Raw genomic sequence first — 18,695 nt, 5'->3', positions numbered from 1 at the left:
CAAAATTGGTAACTGAATATTGAACTATAGAGAGCTAGCCAGTATTGAGAAAGTATTCACAATTTTGAATTTTCTTTAGGATGAGAAAAAAGAAAAATATGAAAGAGCAGTATAATAAAAATACTGCATTGTAGTTATACTGGCTTTATGATAGAAATTCTCTTAAATACAGTACCAAGTAAAGGCAAGGATAGAATCTGGTGAGTATGTTATACTTAATCAAATTTAAGTGTATGATAATTATCTACAACCTTGCACAGTGAAAAGATACTCCCACCTGACATCTGTGTATACATTCCCCCTCTTTAACCTAGAAGGAACAAATAAAGAAACCATCCTAGAATTTTCAAATAAAAACAAAAATTCCACAAATAACAACTTATTTCAAAACACAGATGCTCATTGTCACTCACAGTCAAAAATCTAGAATGCAGGAGTATCTGAAAGGGAGAAATTCAGCACCCTGCCAGTGGAAAAATCTCATTAGAATCTCTTGAGATTTATCTGTCACTCTGACAGGATAATTTGATTTTAAATTCCATCACAGCTAGCCCTAATTTTTTAAATTTAATTGGAAAAAAAGTGACTTCTTTTTCTCCCGTATAATGAATAATAGGATAATATAAATCAAAATCAAGGGTGTCATTAATCAGAAATTACAGGGAAAAGATCTGAAAAAATCGAGGATCTGAGGGAAGTAGAAAAGTTCCCTTCCCTACTCCCACCAGCCCATCACGGAACCAGAGTGAAGATCAGTTAAAAGAGATTCCTTATGAGGTTCAATTTAGAGTGTCAAAAGTTTTCTTATCAATGTAGAATTTTAATACTTTCTCAAAAAGTCTAGTCTCCTTCAAAAGAGCAGCACTTATTAAACCCCACGCTGAGTCCATTTAGAGTATTATTATCATAATTCATTCCTGAATGAGAGTTTTGTAGACAGTAGACAAAACATAGTAAAATGTCATAAATATGTCCTTTCTTCTATGTGCATAGTTAGCACCTAAATTCATAAGTCATATTAAAAAATCCAGTACCTTTCTTCCTCTTTTTCAGCAAAGGAATAAACAATTTAATGCCAGCGACAGATGAAAGTAATGCCATTGTCAGAAGTTGATCTACTTGAATAGTTTTGCTTTTTTTTTAAAGACATATTTGGTAAAGCACATCAGAACTCAAATATTCTCAGTCCCCTAGTGATATCAAATAACTCATTAAAAGGAATAGAATCATATCCTGCCCAAAATGGAACAGTGCTATATCTCAAGAATTGCCTTTTACGTTTCCAGGTGACACACTTTTTACACATTCCAAATATTAAAATTTCTAAAGAATGAGGACTTAATGTCAACCTGCTTGTTAGGGAATCAGGTTCATGAGAGATGAATAGCAGAATTTTTTAATATGAAGTTGAGAAGTCAGAGGCCCCTCTCTTTTAGCTTCTTCATTTAGCAGAACCAACACTGATTGGCTTGCCTTCCGCAGAGTTCATTTTCTTTCTCTTTATGGAACTATGTTACTCATGCCCAGTATCTGTCACTCCTTATGTCCCACTTCCAAGTTTCTCCCTGCCATATTTCTTCTAGGTAAATGAACAAGGAGACAGACTATATTCCTTTGTTCATTAAAACATCACTTTAGCTCCCCAGGATGTAGGTCAAGTATGAAATAGTCTCTTCAGTAAATTCACAACTAAAGATTACATACAATTTTGTATTTGAACACTTTGGCACATCCTGGCCCTAGTAATTAACACACAGAGATATTTAAAACTTCAGCATATTTGTATTTTTCAAAAAGTGGTCACACATTCTACTTTGTAACCTAGGCAGATGAAGCTTTTAAATAAAATTTGTCAATATTTAATAGCAAGTGTGTCAATATTAAACAACAATATTTAATAGCAATATGCAGCTTTTAATAGCAAAATTAACAGTAATATTTAATAGCAACTAGCATACACATGCATCATGCAAATTTAGGCAATTTTTAAGTCAAATTTATAGGTATGTGTATGTGTGTTTATGTGTATGTGTTGTATAAAAATCTCATAAACTGATAATAGTCCTATCAATAAAATATGAAAAAAGGAAAACTGAGTGAGAAATGTAACTTACCTTTACTCGGTTTCTCAAGTAAAAATCAATAATAGTTACCTTAAATGATGGTTTTGTACATTTTGCAGAATTTCGAAGCCTAAGTAGGCACTTACCTTCCAAGTTATTAAGATCCCTCTCTCCTACATATAATTACTAGGACACGTCCCGAATTCCTCAAAAGCTGTGTAGCTTCAGTAGCAACTTGCTACCTGTTGTGAAAATTAAAATAGTGATTTAATTCAGAAAAAAATATTTCTTTAAATTTTATTTTTTAAATAAGTAATTTTAAGTATATACATAGGGAATTTGGGGTGTTGAATCATCCCCTATAAAGTATTACTTTATTCTCTTTTCTGGTCAACTGTCACATACAATAATAAAATAGTGTAATATGGAAAAATGATTGAAAAGGTATAGGAAAATTTGCCTAAAGATATATACTCTTAAAATGTCCTCATTGGAGGTGTTCAGCTCTTATTTTCAGGAACAAACTCCTTAAAGATTTCACCTTCACCCTAAACATAGCTGTGACAAGCCAGTCAAGGTCCACTGAATCCAATTAGAGCAGTTTTCTGGGAAAAGAATTGTGATTCTTGACAATATTAGGGCAAGAAGCTGCAAGCTGTTTTAGCTTTAAGGAAGGCAGGGGTAACTACAGTCATCTTTACTCTATAGTATAAAACTGTCATCAAGCCATGGCAGGGATAAAATATTTGCCAGACTCTATTGGAGCCAACCACTGGGTACCCTGACCTATTTGGCCATAGATCATGCATATTCTGTTGCATAAAATCAGAAGAATGTTTAGGGGTTGGGAAAATTCAGAACAGTGGATAGAGAAATCAATGTTATCTGTGACAACTTCAGAGGAGTTGATATTTGAATCTTAGTAAAAAGGACTTACAACAGATTTGTCAATTCAGAAATCTGAAAGTTATCCATTTCCCTTCACTCAATCAACTCTTCAATAAACCTTGACAAATCCATCACCTAAATATCCCATTATATAGCCCTCCCATTACACATTTATCGCATTGTTTGACTTTGCTCTATAGCTAAATCCTCCAAATTAATAATCGCCTCTTTCCAGACCATACTGCCCTCTGACAGAAGCATCTTCTTACAACACAAATATCAACATGCTAGCCTTTCACATCAAACATTCTCCATTCTGATACCCTTCAAGGAAGATAAAATATTCTTCATGATCTCATTTGCCCCTGTTTTGCAAACCCATCTTTTGAGTCTATCCTTTCTTAATTTAGTTTGAGCTCCCATAACATCATGCTATATAGTCTATATTCATACTTTGTATACCTGGTTCATTCCGCCTTTTTTATCTACTGAGAAAAGTTTCATTTGCTCTTGTAAATCCTGCTTGAGATGTTATCTTCTCAGAGTCCTTTCCCATTTCACCACCCTCTCCTCTAAATATCTCTATAGTTGCATATTAATATCCTTATCTATTTACATGTGTTACCCTATTTGAATTCAAGTCCTTTGGTCTAAGTCCCATGTATCATCCACATTCAGTTCTTGGTGCCTAACATAACATGTAATATGTAGAGTAAATGCATAGTGGACTAATATTAAGGTTTGCCCAATTATCAGAAAATAGTCTATGAAAACCTTCATAAACCAAAATGGCATAGAGAAGAAGCAATAGCCACTAATTTGGAAAGAAAAAATTTCCAGCATTCTCAAAAATAACCTATCAAATCACACCAAACAGCATGTAAAATCCAAAATCACACTAACAAAGAATAAAGAGCAGAGATGCTATATAGGTAAGCAACCTTTGTAAAGCAGATCCCATGGAAGGGCCTGGTGGGATCCCTGTCACTGCTCTGTAGAACTCTTGTTGTGAGGTAGTGCTGAACACAGTGGCTTTCTTTTTTACCTTTACCATGAAAGTAGAAATCATCTTCACATTGTGCATATATGTGTATAGGTATGTGTATGTGTGCTATGAATGTTATTTCTTATGCTTATCAAAAAACAGGTACTAATGTAGATCTTTGGTAAAAATAAAGTGGCTTAACGTGGACTTTGAAGAAGCAGGAGATACCTATATATTTTTTTCTTTTTCATATTGTAATGTAAATGCATGCTTATCAAGTCAATAGTAGACATCCCCAATACTTGAAGTATCTTTGAGCTTAAATTCTAATGTGGGGCAGGAAGTGGCTGAAGAGGCTCGAGTATTTTGGCTCTGCACTTGAATATGGTATATACCTGGGTGACTACCTCTATTAGCTCCCCTCCATCATGTTGTAGTTCCCCAAAAGTTCTCAGAAGAATCACTCAATATAGTTCGTTGTTTTTAAAGTGTTTTTAAATAAATGTTTTGAGGATAGTTTAAACTAAATTACTGCTATTCACAAAGAAATTGTCATTATCATGTGACTTAATAGAACATGATTAATTGACAGGCATATATGATGCCTTTTATATGACATGAAAGGGAAGAAAGATGGAAGAGAGACAGAGAGAAACAGAGATAATGAATAAGGAAGGGAGGGAAGGGGGAAGGGGTTGCTTTTTTACTTGAAAAGTCCAATGGCCACCCAAATACACATATGCAAGTTCAACAGATAATTTTTTTCCTCCCTGGAGTTAATCTCCATAGATACTAGTGGGTAGATATTTGTTCCCATCAGGTTAATATTTTCACAGCTAATATTTGGTAAATAAAATCAATGAAACATCTGTGCTGGGTTTTGTTTGTCAATGTTAAAGGATACTGGATGGAGGGACTCTCATAATTATGCCAATCCCTGCTCTCGCTATCACATGCTGGACATGAAGCTCTAATATCAATAGAAACTGCGTTTGATCAATATGCAGGGGGGATGCAAAGGCACTCTCAGGTTTTTCTAATGCTCTTTTCTACCTTTCGAAATTGAGTGGCTTTATATAATCCTCCTGCAACTTCACACCTCACACCCCTTCAAAGCCTGATGCTCACACACGGTAGCATTAGAGGAACGATTATTAAAGACCCCCATTGGAACGGTGGCCTATTCACTTTCTGTGTAAACCACGGGGTTCCTGTGCAGACAGTGATGTGCCAACACGAACCCAGACAGCTGCTGTACTAAAGCTGCTCTGAGTGCAGGTGGGGAAACAGCTTGTGATATTAACAAGACTAGATCCTTCTTGTGGCTTTCTATAGCCTTTATTTAAAACACAGAAAAATGCTTTCAAAGACTTATTTATAACTGTATCAAGCACAGATTGCACCAACATTATGCTGCAATGAGCACATGTGTTATTCATACTGATATTAAGTATTTTTTTCTTTTTTGAAATAGCTAAAAAGAAAAAAAAAAGTTTCCTGAGGATGATTTCAGATAGGAACTACTAAAACCATATCAACAAAGCTAACGGGTGAAAATAGCTTTTTTAGAATTAAAGAAAAAAATCAGGAAAACAAACAAAGAGATTCTGTGCAAGTAAACAGAAAAATTGAGACATAATAATTTTTTAAACAAAGGCTTTAAGGATATCACAGCTGTCACATGCATTTTTCTCCTTATAAAGATTATAATTAAATTAAACTAAAATGTTCCGCATCACTATAGGATTGTATTTTGATTTTTCTTCTTAACTTAATAGGTCTTAGTAGAGTAAGTTCTTAACATTGAAAAGTTATTCTTTTTTCCTTTTATTAAGCTCCTACTGTGTGTTATAGTTCTACCAAGTGTTAAAATCAACATAACAATACCCCAGTTAAGATTTTGGCCTTAAGGAATCGAGACCCCTTTGGGAGAGACAAATATTCATTAATATCAATAAAAATGGGCCTCCCCTGGTGGCACAGTGGTTGAGCACTGGGCTGAGAGGCTGCCTGCAGCCTCTGTAGCACCAGTTCGTTACCCCGCTACCCGCGAGGGTCCCACAAAAAAAAAAAAAAGTATCAATAAAAATGAAAAGTGATCATAGTAAAAAGTGGTTACTGGCCAAACTTGGTAGGCTCAACTACTTACAGGTGTGCAAATTAGTCTCTGTCTCAGCTTGCTGAACTTTAAAGTGAACACCAGGGCCTCCCCTGGTTTTGCAGCAGTTAAGCACTGGGCTGCGAAGCTGACCGCAGCCTCTGCAGCCCTGGTTCGATCCCCGGCCGCTGGCAAGGGTCCCACATGGCACGCAGACCTCTCCTGCTGTGCCCACTTCTCCCCCTCAGCAGTGTATTTCCTTGGTCTGCCTGTTCTGTTCCCTACTCTGCCTCTGGTGAATTCTCTCACCCTCCCGTGCTTCTGACGGTATCCAGTGCTTGTATAAAGTGAACACCAACATACCACTACTCCTGTTTTTCAGAGTGTTATGAAAACACATAAAAAATGATCAATCACATAATAAATACTCAGGAAATATTTGTTACTACTCTGTGGCAATTAGTAAAAGGTGGTGATATTTAGGAATGCCCTTCACTAAAAAGTTACCAAAAAACAAATAATTTTTTTTTTAATTTTTGCATTTAGAGTATTGGGGATATATAATATAGTAATTGAGAAGGAGAGAGAAAATCTTAGGTCTGGGGAATATTGAGCAAAGATAAGACACTATTAGTGAGCAAAAGATGTAATTATAAAGATGATAGAGTCATAGGAATTATGTTTGAAAGGAAGGAATGAATTTGTAGAAAGTCTCAGTGCTAGATCTGTAAATGAGTATCACAAATGTACATAAATGTATGGAATGAAGGACTCAATTCAAATGATTTTCTAGCTAACATTTTTATTGTCTTTTTCTTGTTTAATTTTATACATATTTTACATAATTTTTCATTTGTGCACAAAGTATGCATTTTCATCTAGGTTATAGTCCCATACAATTACTGCTCCCCTTGTTTTGATCCTAATCCCTGCTCCCCCCAGCCCTCCACCTCGTAGTGTGTCTCTGGTTTATAGTTTTATAGTTGCTTGTTGATTTTGATTTTTACCTTATTATAATTTTTACCTTATTATAATTTTCACCTTTTTATAATAATTTTCTCTGGTTTATAGTTTTATAGTTGCTTGTTGATTTTGATTTTCACCTTATTATAATTAGGTTTTTTCCTGGTCCCTTATATAGGTTTTCTAAATTCCTGCTATGATTGAGACCATCCAGTATTTTTCTTTTTTTTTTCTGGCTTATTGTCTTTTTCACCATAGGATAAAACTTGAATAATTTTTACTGAAGCTATCATTTCATTTGACATTTCACTTACATTCACTCTCAAACCAAAGACCTGATATCCTACTGAATCCACATCTTACTTTAATTCGATCAATTTTCCATAATCCAATTTGACCAGTATTCTTTTCACTCTTGGACATGCATTTTTAAACTTGGTCAATCTGTTATAGGACAGGGAGAGGGGCAGCCCAAACCCCGCAAACCTGCCTATTCTAAATGGGTTCTGCCATCCGCCGCATCAACACAAAACATAGGAGACTTTAATGGGAAGGAACTTTAATAAAACTAGGAAACAATACAGGTAAGGCAAAGAGTCTAGTTTCTAAATGAAGCACCCAAAGTTACCCGTCCCCTCGTGGGTAAAACTCCATCCATATGGGATCGGCCCAGAGCAAGGCCCCAAAGCCTGCCACAAGTCTAAAGCATCTTCCGGTGGGGACCCACAGAAAAGAAACAACCAGACAAGCCCAGAAGGAAAAGAGCAAAATCAACATCAAGATAAAAGCTGCCATTGTCACCTCCCCACGGGTCTCACCCACATCTGTGTCACCCAGTCCACGACCAAAAGACAAGCACAGTTTCTTCATGTGTCTCTAGGCTCCACGCGCCTCCTCCAGGTCTCCTGGCTCCATTCTGCTTCCTTCTTTAGTCTCTTCTGCAGCTTCTCTCTTCTCTTCCTGCTCAGCTCCACCCTCTCTTGGGTGGGGCAGGGAACCTCCCCCTTTCCTGGGGACCACCCTGTTACAATTCCATGCATCTCAATTGTCTATGTTGGCTGGAAAATACACACACACACACACACACACACATACACGCACACCCTTAGGTTTACTTTTCAAGAAAACTCTGGTTTAAAGTTGGGTATTTATTGGTTTTATGGGTGTGGGCAGTTATTTACTCATTTTGGATATGAGTTTTCTCAAAACTTTTCTTGCTAAAACTTCACTTTTGCAAGAAAAAGTGAAGATGAAAGGTACTAGACCAAACCCATGAAATTAATATGAAGTACAAGTTAAATATTGTTATTTTAACATTCTTAATGCTACTGCTTTAAAAAGTCTTTCACTAAATCTGCATTAGTCAAAGATAATTGTGGAAATATTTTTTAAAATGGGTGGCTAAATCAACCCAAATCATACTTTCAGAGGGAGCTCCCAGATCATTAACTCACTCTATTCTTACAAATGAAGAATCAACTGTTTCAGTACATTTTTGCTTCAATACTTAAGCCAAATATTTTCACAATGAAAATATTAATTTAAAATGACAGTGGGATTATATGATTTAAAAATTGAATTAACGTAGTGGTCAAATAATATTGTGCAATATTGATAGGGGTTTTAAATATTTTTAAAGTATCTCTATGGAATTACTAATACATTGTATTTTGTTAAAATTGTTTTTATAAAGTTATCACACTATCAAAATCGATTGCCCATATAATATCTTGAAAGGAAGCCATTTTATTTAAAATTTTAGACAGCATAAGGTGTCATGTCATTTATAAGAAGTGGTATATATTTTATTTTATGAAACCTGATACATAACATGTAGATTAAAAATAACTTATCTAGAGAGGATTCTGTTATTTTCTAGTCATAAAATATTAGTAAGTTGAATGCTCAACTATAGAATAAATATAATGTATTTTGAACAACACATAATGTAAAAGTATATTAATGTTCAAATTTTATTACTAACAATGTAGCCAGGGTTCAAGTATTCAATTGTGCTTTTTTTTTTTTTTGCAACTAGATAATTTCACATAATTTTTTAAATGAAAATATGCTTAACTTTTAAGAATGAAAGCAGACGTCTATCAAAATTGCCAAAAATTTTTAAAACGTTTTTTAAAGATGTATTAACAAATTAACATAACTTACTGGGAAGATACACAGGAAAGTTTGTAGAGGCTGTGTTAGATTTGATTATACCCCTGAATTATTTCTTTTTTTTATATTTATGTCAATTATTTAGAGCTTATATCACATCCCATTTATAAATATATTATTTTACTATGTGGCAGCACTTATGAAAATGGAGCAGTCAGAAAGCATTGCACAATAGTCAAGGATTTAAAATATTGCTAATATCACATATTATTTGTATGGGTATCATTTAATTAGGTTAAAATCTAAGTCCCCACCCCTCCTCTAGCAGGAAGATTTGGGAGGCTTGAATAGATGAAAGGAACTGACCCTGAATGTAGAAGCAGATCTAAGACACATTCTTTGTCAAAGGTCAATGCCTAAGACAAGATACCCCAGCACTAAGTGGCCCAAACAGCCTCCCCCGGCACAAAAAGCCCAAGAGACAGGTTATAAAAGAGGGCCCCAAATCCTTCCTCACATGCAGACTTATCCGGTCCTGCCCACTACCTCCTTTAGCTGTATATTTCAATAAATCCCCCTTTTCTGTTCTCCACTCTGTCTCTGGTGAATCCTTTCACTCCTGCACCTCTCTCCTATGTCCCTATTCTTCCCTGCCACATTATTTGGACAGAGTAGGGAAATGGCCATTTTTATATACTATGGATGGAGGCTAAATTGATATAGCCTTGAAAATGCATATTCATTATAAATCAGCATTCTGGATCAATAAATTTCACCCAGGTAGTCAAATGCATAGATACTTCAAGGAATGAATGCTTATAGCGTATAGCTACAAGAAGAATGCTTATAGCACTGTTTAAAATAACCAATAAATTAGGAAACATTAGTTTATCCTAATGTACATATTACATGTCTGGTCTCAGAGGAATTATCCTAGAAATGACCCAAAAAGTGCAGTTATGTAGTTCCAGGAAATTAACTGCATGACCAAGATATTTTGTTAAGAACAAAGAACTTTACAGAGAAGTATAACTAGTATTATTTAGGAATTATTTAAACATACACATATATTTTCATCAACAATAGAAAATTCTGCAACAGACCAAACTATGAATATTTTCTCAAGGATGAGAACATATTGCCCTTTTATTTTCTAGGTAATATATTGTTGCAATGTTGCCTTTTCTAAAGAGGAATATGATTAAGCAAATCCTCTTTAAAATAATTTTAAGAAATATATTTGTAATTATTCTGACATCTACATTTGCTGCATCCGTTCAAACTATCAGTAGAGTACTTGCAGAAAATGAATAATTTCTGCTTACAGAAACCCTTCCCCCCTCCAAGAACAAGGAAGAAAGTACATAAGAAATATTCGATATTTTGCTTATGAGTTTAGGCGCAAAATAATGAAAAAGGTAAGAAAATGGTAGTAATGGAAAATTATTGTCTAGGAGGGTATTGTCATCAATCTCTTAGAAAAGGTAGAAGAGAGAGTTAATGATAAGGCAGTAACAAACAGATCCTCCCCCATCATCTGTAGTCAGGCTTTCTCTTTTCAGCATACAAGAAACCTAATATAAAATGTAAGAATTGTATTACATATCAAATTAACTCACAACATGACAGGAAGGGCAGACAAGTGGCTGTTTTAGAAATGAATAGAGTTCATGAAGTATTTAATAAGTATTGATCCTGATTTCACCAGAGGGTAAGCTACTCCCTGCTACTAAGTTAAGCACTTTTGAGAGCTGCATCGACGGTGAGGTCAGCAGTTCAACGCTACTGGCTCAACATACTTCATGAAATCAAGGTAGGGGTTCTTCCAAATCCTCCCTCATTGCCTACAGATAACATTTGGGAATCAAGTTCATAGTTTTGAATATAGGACATGGGTGGAGGCCATTGCTGGCAGTCAATGAATGATGATTTGCAAAAGAGCCAACAACGTATTGCTTCCTATTAACAGGGGAAAAGGATACTTTCTGCAGATATTTTAACGCCCTCAGAAACTCATTTAAATCATTTTTTAAACCTTAATTCCATCTTGGTCTCCCTCCCTCCTTCCCTATCTTTCTCTCTCCCACCCTCTCTTCCTCCACTCTCTCCTGTCTCTTTTTTATTATTTTCAGTTTTTAGTACATCACAGAAATCAGTTGGAGACTCAGAAAAACTGTGAGAATGTTCTTATGTAAAACAATAGTTGTTTTGCTGAATTTTAAAACTGTGTGCTTCACTTTTCCATTTGGACATTAATGCTTCTCAGACTCAAAAGCTAACTGAATAGGAAAAAGGTGACTTAATATCCTATGCGCCAAAACGTTCCATGCAAAAATTGCCTATGTATTACCAAGTTTACTGTCTGACTCTTCTTTCCCTTTCTCCTTATCCTAAGCGTCCAGATTGTCACATGTAACAAGAAACTTGAAAACCATTTTTAAATTGATGAGAATAGAGCTGTCTTGGGAAGAATCACATCTATATATTTTTTTTTAAATGTGCCTTATGTTATGGACAGTATAACTACTACCCAAAGTGGTCGTTAGGTCTCATAAAACATGTCTTCATTTTATGAATGTTTCCAAAAGATTAGAATAATTGAATCTGCACCCTATGTTTTCATATAGTTTGCAGCAATTTCTAAAACCTAATACTTAATTAAGGCAGGTGTTTCTTGTGGTAGATTAAGAAATAAATAAAACATGTTCAAATATGAGAGAGCATATACAAAGATAGGCTAAGTAATTTTACTATAATTACTTTGTTAGGATCCAACTTTAGGTTAATTTGGCTAATTCCTCAAATGCAGATTGGTACAGTTGTAGTCACCATGTTCCTTTTCTTACAAGGTCAAGATGGGGAAGAGAAATAACCTGAAATTTTCAAAGAGCACACTTAGGAAGGGGCATTTCTTAATTTAGACAGTGTTTTCTATGTTTAAACTGATTATCAAAGTTTCCTAGGAAACTCATAAAATACACATTTAAAAAATCTTCTTTTTAAAGATTTATTTATTTATGCATACAAGAACTGGGTATAGGCCACAGATGTGTGTGCGGGGGGTGGGTAAGAGGATTCACCAGTGACAGAGTGGGGAGCAGAGCAGGCAGACGGACTGAAATATACTGCTGAGAGGAGCAGTGGGCAAAGCAGGGGAGGTCTGCTATGCCATATGAGTTAGTTCGCTGGCCAGGGATTGAACTCATGCCTCAGTGACTTTTGATAGCTTGATAGTGCTGAGACTTTAACCCCTGTGTCACAAGGGAGGTCCCACATTTTTAAAGATCTTAAGTTCTTAAATGTCCTTAACCAAAGACATCCTTCATATTATGCTATCCTGTATCTTTTATTTTGATTAGGATTTCCTTTAAAACCAATATCCTAGAGGCAAGATAAAGGTATTAGACAGGATAAAATAGCATATGTCAAGGGAAAACATGTGTTCATTTATTGGTGCTATTTATTTGTATATAGTTTCTTAGATGACTCATGATATTTTTTGAAGTATAGGGAAAAAATGTATGCATAATCAATATTTCCTTGTAGTTCTGGTTAACTACCCTTATGCAGGCATTGGTAGTTTCTTGAACATACCTAGTCAAAATTCTTGTAAAATTTCAAAATTTTATAGTCATAAATGTATTGGAAAAATCTTGATATTTAATCTAGCTGCCACTGGTAGGCATTATTTTGCATGCATAAATTATTATCCTCAGTTGTTATATATACACATATATATATATGTATATAGTTAAAAAGGATCTCAAAAGATATTTTCTGGCAATGTAATAACTATACTGAAATATATATGAAATGTACTTAATAAATACTGGACAATAACAAAGATCATCAGATATTATTTTGATGAAAAAGGCACTAACTTTATCATCTAATAGAGTTGTAAAGTACCAGTGTAAATATTATCATTTCTATATGCAAACCAATAAATTTTTTTAATTTTATCTCTAATAGAGCTTTCTAAATTCAGAAATTTTACAAAAAGGGTAGAAAAATATTTTGTATAAGCAGAGTGGGAGAATTTATCAGAAGCATTACATCTATACTTCACAACGAATAACATTAACTTTAAATGGATTAAAACTTTGCATGGCAATGAGTAGATAATGAGAAATGATTAGGTGCTGGGAAAAAGAAAATGAGAACATATAGAAATGTAAGTAGTTTGAGAGCAATGAGTCAAGGTGCTGCAGTTCTTTGGAGTTCTATCTTTGAATGTCTTGGAGAGGTAGAAAGTCAGGATGGGGGGAAGGGTGAATTTGAGTTGAGATAGAGTTCATGCTACAGATGAACTTCTGACAGGCACTTAACATAAGCTAATATGAGGTTATATTATAGAGGATTGGTTTATAGCCCTTCCTAATGGAGGGAAGTTAAACTACCTTGAAGAGAGGATTGTTTTAATATACTCACACCTAGTACATTCCATTCTGATAACACAACAGAGTCACCAAATACTCCAGCCTATAAAGCAACAGGTTTCCCACAAATCTGTCCCTTAAATAATAAGAGTCATCATCTATTCAGGCTTTAATCGATCTTTTAAACACCAAGACAGTGTCCCGATAGCCCACATCTAAAATGATGTTAATAACTGAAATTATTTTATACACTTAAATGTCACCTGAGAGAATTGAAGAGTCAAATATATTTAATGTTATGTGAGTCATTTTTTATAAGGAAATGACCTTGCAACTGCAAGTCTAGATGATGTTATCTATCTTTTTTAGGGACAAACTGTGTCACAGTGTGATGCATTATTTGGTTCTACTTAGCTACTGAGGAATCCTGGAAGTAAACCTATAGTGCAAAATAAACAAGGGAATTAACAATTAACACTAGCCCATATATTTAGTAAATGTATATTTATGTCTAATAAGACTCCTAGGAATAAGACCATGTGTAGAATAAGAAGGATATCAATCTTTAAGAATTTGAACATCAGTGAAAATCAGATGCTTAGGAAAATATCTAGATGACAGAAATTTGGCCTTGGTAATGACAAAAGACATTCATAGCAAAGACATATGGAAAATTCTGAAAGGTGCAGTGTTTAAAAATTCACAATTTCCCAATTAATATATCGGGTATTATGTTAATGCATATAATTTCTATTTAAATATTTATTCAACAATCTAATATTTTAAGTGTATTTTTGACTACTTCAGTTACATTTTCAACCTGAGAAGCTACATTCCCAGTTTATATATGAGAGTTGCCTAATTTCCAAAATCAAACATAGAAAATCTAGTAAAAAACTAAATCTGAATACTAGTCTGATATTGAAAGCATTATACTTTTTTAAATTTGAGACGGGAAAAGGTAATTTAAAGATAACAAACATTAACAGAATTCTGTGTATATAATTAAATTCTAGTAAATGCCACTTATAATTCCGATGTCAGATAAAAAGGAATGTTAATAATCATAATTAATGTTGGCTAAATTGGTCTGAAGGCAATAGGTAATAAGAATTGTATGAGTATCCTCGGGGAATTATTTAAAAAATATATAGTTTTTGACCAATATTTCTAGTTTATAGAATTTTTATTGTAAAACTACTTCAAAATAAAAATGCTTATATTTACTAAAATTTTCCAGCACTCCAAAGATTGTCAAAAGTAGGAATATAAATACCAAGAATATAAAAAAGACACCTATATAATGTTATAAAGCAATGTTACTTCAACAAAATCTTTTAAAAAGGGGATTAAGAGGGCCTCTCTGGTGGCACAGGGGTTAAGTCTCAAAGCTATTGAGGTATCACCAGCCACTGTGGCCTGAGTTTAATCCCCACCAGGGAGCTAACACACATGGTGCAGCAGACCTCTCCTGTCTCACCTGCTGATCCCCTTAGCAATATATTTCAGTGGATTCACCTGTTCTCCCCACTCTGTCTCTGGTGAATCCTCTCACCACCCATACTTCTAGCCTACACCCCAGTTCTTGTGTACATAAATGCAAAAAAAATCTTTAAAAAAGGGATTTTAAGTTATAGAAAATCAATGAAGCAATAAGAAAATTTTTAATATGAACACTATACAAAATTACATACACATATATGCATTATCTTGTATCAATTTATAAAGATTATAAACAATTTATTTACTTTGTTAAGTATGATACATTGGAAAATTTAATTACTTATTTGATTTCCAACAGTGCTGGTATACTGGTTTCTCCTTTTATCCAAACATAGAATATTCCAATTTATTATTACTATTTACTATATAGGTTATTGTTTTGGTCTGTGACCATTATTACCATTAATTTATGTGAAAAAAATTGAGCATTCCCTAATTTCCAAAGGAGCTTACTAAGTCATACCAAATTATAACATTATACTTTTGGATAGCTGGGAAAACCCGTAGCTTTAATGTTCCAACTATATCTTAAAAAATAATATATACATTACAAATAAATTGGAAAATATGTATTTAATGAAATGTGTTTTGGATTTAGGTTTTTTTCCAAATGCAATATTTGATGCTATCCTTTTTTATTAGTTCATTTTGTCACTTCACAATAAGTTTGGAAAGTATCTCATTCGTGTGTGTGTATATCATTTGTTAAACCAAAACATAATACATAACAATATAGGTTTACTACTACTATAGCTTTAACTCTTGCATTTAGATCTTTGATCCATTTTGACTGGATATTTTTTAAATATTTATTTTATTTATTTATGCATACAAGAGCTGGTGTATAGCCAGAGGTGCATGGTGGGTTGAGTGGATTCACCAGAGACAGAGTGGGGAGCAGAACAGGCAGATCTACTGAAACACACTGCTGAAGGGAGCAGCTGGTGAGAAAGGAGAGGTCTGCTGCACCATGTGGGTTAGCATCCTGGCCGGGGATTGAACTCATGCTCAGGGGCTGCTGAAAGCTTCATAGAGCTGAGATTTAATCCCATGCACTTCCAGGGAGGTCCTTTGAATGAATTTTCTAAGTGGTGTATGTGCTACATTTTTTTACACATAAATATCTAATTTTCCCAGTGTCATTTGCTGGAGATTGTTCTTTCACATTGAGTGGTTTTGGCACCCTTATTGAAAATCATTTGACCATAGATGAGAGGGCTCTCTATTTTATTCCCAAGGACTGTATCACTCTTTATACCAGTACTGGCCTATTTGATGACTATAGTTTTGTAGTAAATTATGAGTTCAGGATGTGAAAAACACAAACTTTATTATTCTTGGATATTACTTCATACCCCATGTTCTATTTATGTGTACTATAAGACTATAAGCCCCTTAACATCTTCAGATCTCTGGTCTTTAACACAGTGAACTAAAAGTTATAACTATCACCTTGTGACTGTCAAATAAGTGACTTATTAGCTGCCTTCCCAAATCTAATTCAAAATTATTACTACATTTCACCCTAGTTCTACATTATTTTCCTTGTTATATTTTTAACAAAAATGTAATGTGAAATTACCAAGTTATTTTTTGATGTAAAACTTGTTTTAAAGCAGTCATTGACATCATGAGTTAAGATTACTTTATTATATTTATTTTTTGCTTTTTCATTCTGATTTTATTTTATTAATGAAGTACCATTGATTGTTCTCATTCCTCACTTTTTCCCTCCTTCTTCCCCACCATTCTTGCATGTCTCAGATTTATGGACAGTTTTCAAGAGTTGGTTTTACAGTTGTCTTTCATCACTTGTTTGGTTTTTCTATATTCCTCATATAAGAAGCATCATCTGATATCTATTGTCTACTTTATTATATTTAATATATAATTTTCATGGGGTAAAATTAAGTAGAATATTTACAAAGATATTAAGGGGGAAATAAGAGCTAAACTAATTTAGAACATTACATGGTTAAAATCCCTGGGGGAGAGGACTTTAAAGAGGTAAATTAGAATGAAGAGAATATTTTCAGCTGAGTTCTAAAGAGAATGAATGAAATAGAGAACATTAGAAGGCTGTTCTAGGTGGCAGAATCCTCCTGAGGAAGAATCTTCCCGAAGCAGGCCTCTTTTCTCCTGTCCTGTTTAATTTGCCCTCTCTACCTCCCTCAATTCTGCCCTCTCTCTCCCTCTTTCCTTCCTAATAAATAGTTAGTTTGTTTTAGTAAACTTGATCAATAGAACATTTTGTTAAAAAAAAAAATCACTCTCCTGTTTATCTTCCATCATGTGCTTTAACAGTGCATGTCTTTCCTTCTAATAATTTCCAGGGGGGGCCATAAGTTCATAGGAACCTTAGATACTATTTAATCCAGTAACCTTATCTTTTAAGTAACAAAAGTGAGACCCATAAAAAGTGTTACTTGCCCAAGGACACTTGTCTCGTCAGTGACAATTCCCAGTTGAGTCTTGATACAATGATGAACATCAGATTCCTGGTCAAAACTGAGTCTATTTAGTGGTGTGGGAGTCAGCCTGTTGAGGATGGTCTCAAGATATATCCAAGTAAAGCAACTAGACTCTAAGATTTGGTTTTCATTTTCTTAATCTCCTCTGCCATTCAATAAAAACATTCTAATGCAAGTTACAATTTGTTCCCATTTTGAAAAGGATATGAGCTGTAACTTTTATTAAAAAAAAAAAATACCTGTTAAAACTGAACACCTTAAGTAAATACATTTTTATGTTTTCAAGTTTGATACAGGACCATATATTATTAAACTATCCATAATAGTATTCATGCTGATATCCAGATATTATATACATGGGTTACCATTTATTTTAATCAAGAAATGGCCTCTACTATGTCAATCTTGGCTGTCATGAAGCAGGAAAAGGATTACTGCCTGAATAAGCCCTAGAGAAATTCTGTTTTGGAAATTAATTTGGTAAAGAATGACTAAAAATGATATAGCACTTGGTGAGACAATCAACTTAAAACTAAGCTTGGTATAAATCAACATGAGTATTGAGTAGAAATAAATCTCTATTTGACCATTTTCTGGTCAAAGTTAGGTTGTTTTAAAATACATCATATAAAGTATTTTGTTTTCTTCAAGTTATATCAAGTAGACACAACGTAGAAGCTAAGAGTATTATCCAAATCCTAATTTAAGGAGAAAACAATCAAAAATAAATATGTCATAGTTAAATGATACAAGAGATATGTATCCTGAAATTCCTATTATTTAGAATCTCCAGTAAGTGTGGCCAGTTACCTTTAAGCATTTAGTGCACAGAGCTGCCCAACTCCTTAGCAAAATATAGAATTGATCAGTAAATTATATATATATATATATATATATATATATACCCACACACAAAATGAAGTCCCCCCAAAATTAAAGCCTCAAAAAAAATACATAACCATAGTGATTTCTCTCTACTCGAGATCCAAAGCATTTATAATCTGCACCATATATTCAGCAATTTGACTTGCTTTTACTTATGTCTCATGTCCTCAAATAAATCACAGGGTCAGGAATTATTCTTAGATTTTGTGCACCCACAATAACGAGTAGAGCATGTTGACAGTCTTAGAGATCCTCACAAACACCTAACAAGAAAACCACTGTCTAATTGGAAAAGAAGGACTCAGAAGCAATAAGAGTAACATCAGAAGACCCCAGAATGACCAT

The 18,695-nt window shown here is 34.1% G+C and overlaps 1 protein-coding gene across 1 annotated transcript in view; it reads right to left on the bottom strand.

The window, feature by feature from the left end:
• TENM2 (teneurin transmembrane protein 2) overlaps positions 1 to 18,695 on the bottom strand; it is a 3,493,894-nt gene that overhangs the window by 2,304,627 nt on the left and 1,170,572 nt on the right. Inside the window, exon 11 of the mRNA XM_054691588.1 lies at positions 2,210 to 2,305. The gene's annotated coding sequence lies outside the window, so the exon portion shown is untranslated. The remainder of the gene's footprint in view (positions 1 to 2,209; positions 2,306 to 18,695) is intronic.

This window comes from Talpa occidentalis, unplaced genomic scaffold (genome assembly GCF_014898055.3).
Source record: "Talpa occidentalis isolate TD23 unplaced genomic scaffold, MPIMG_talOcc4v2.1 talOcc4.9, whole genome shotgun sequence".
In the NCBI taxonomy this organism is placed as follows: domain Eukaryota; kingdom Metazoa; phylum Chordata; class Mammalia; order Eulipotyphla; family Talpidae; genus Talpa; species Talpa occidentalis.
Note: the sequence above shows the minus strand (reverse complement) of the source record. Positions and strands in the feature narration are given on the sequence as shown.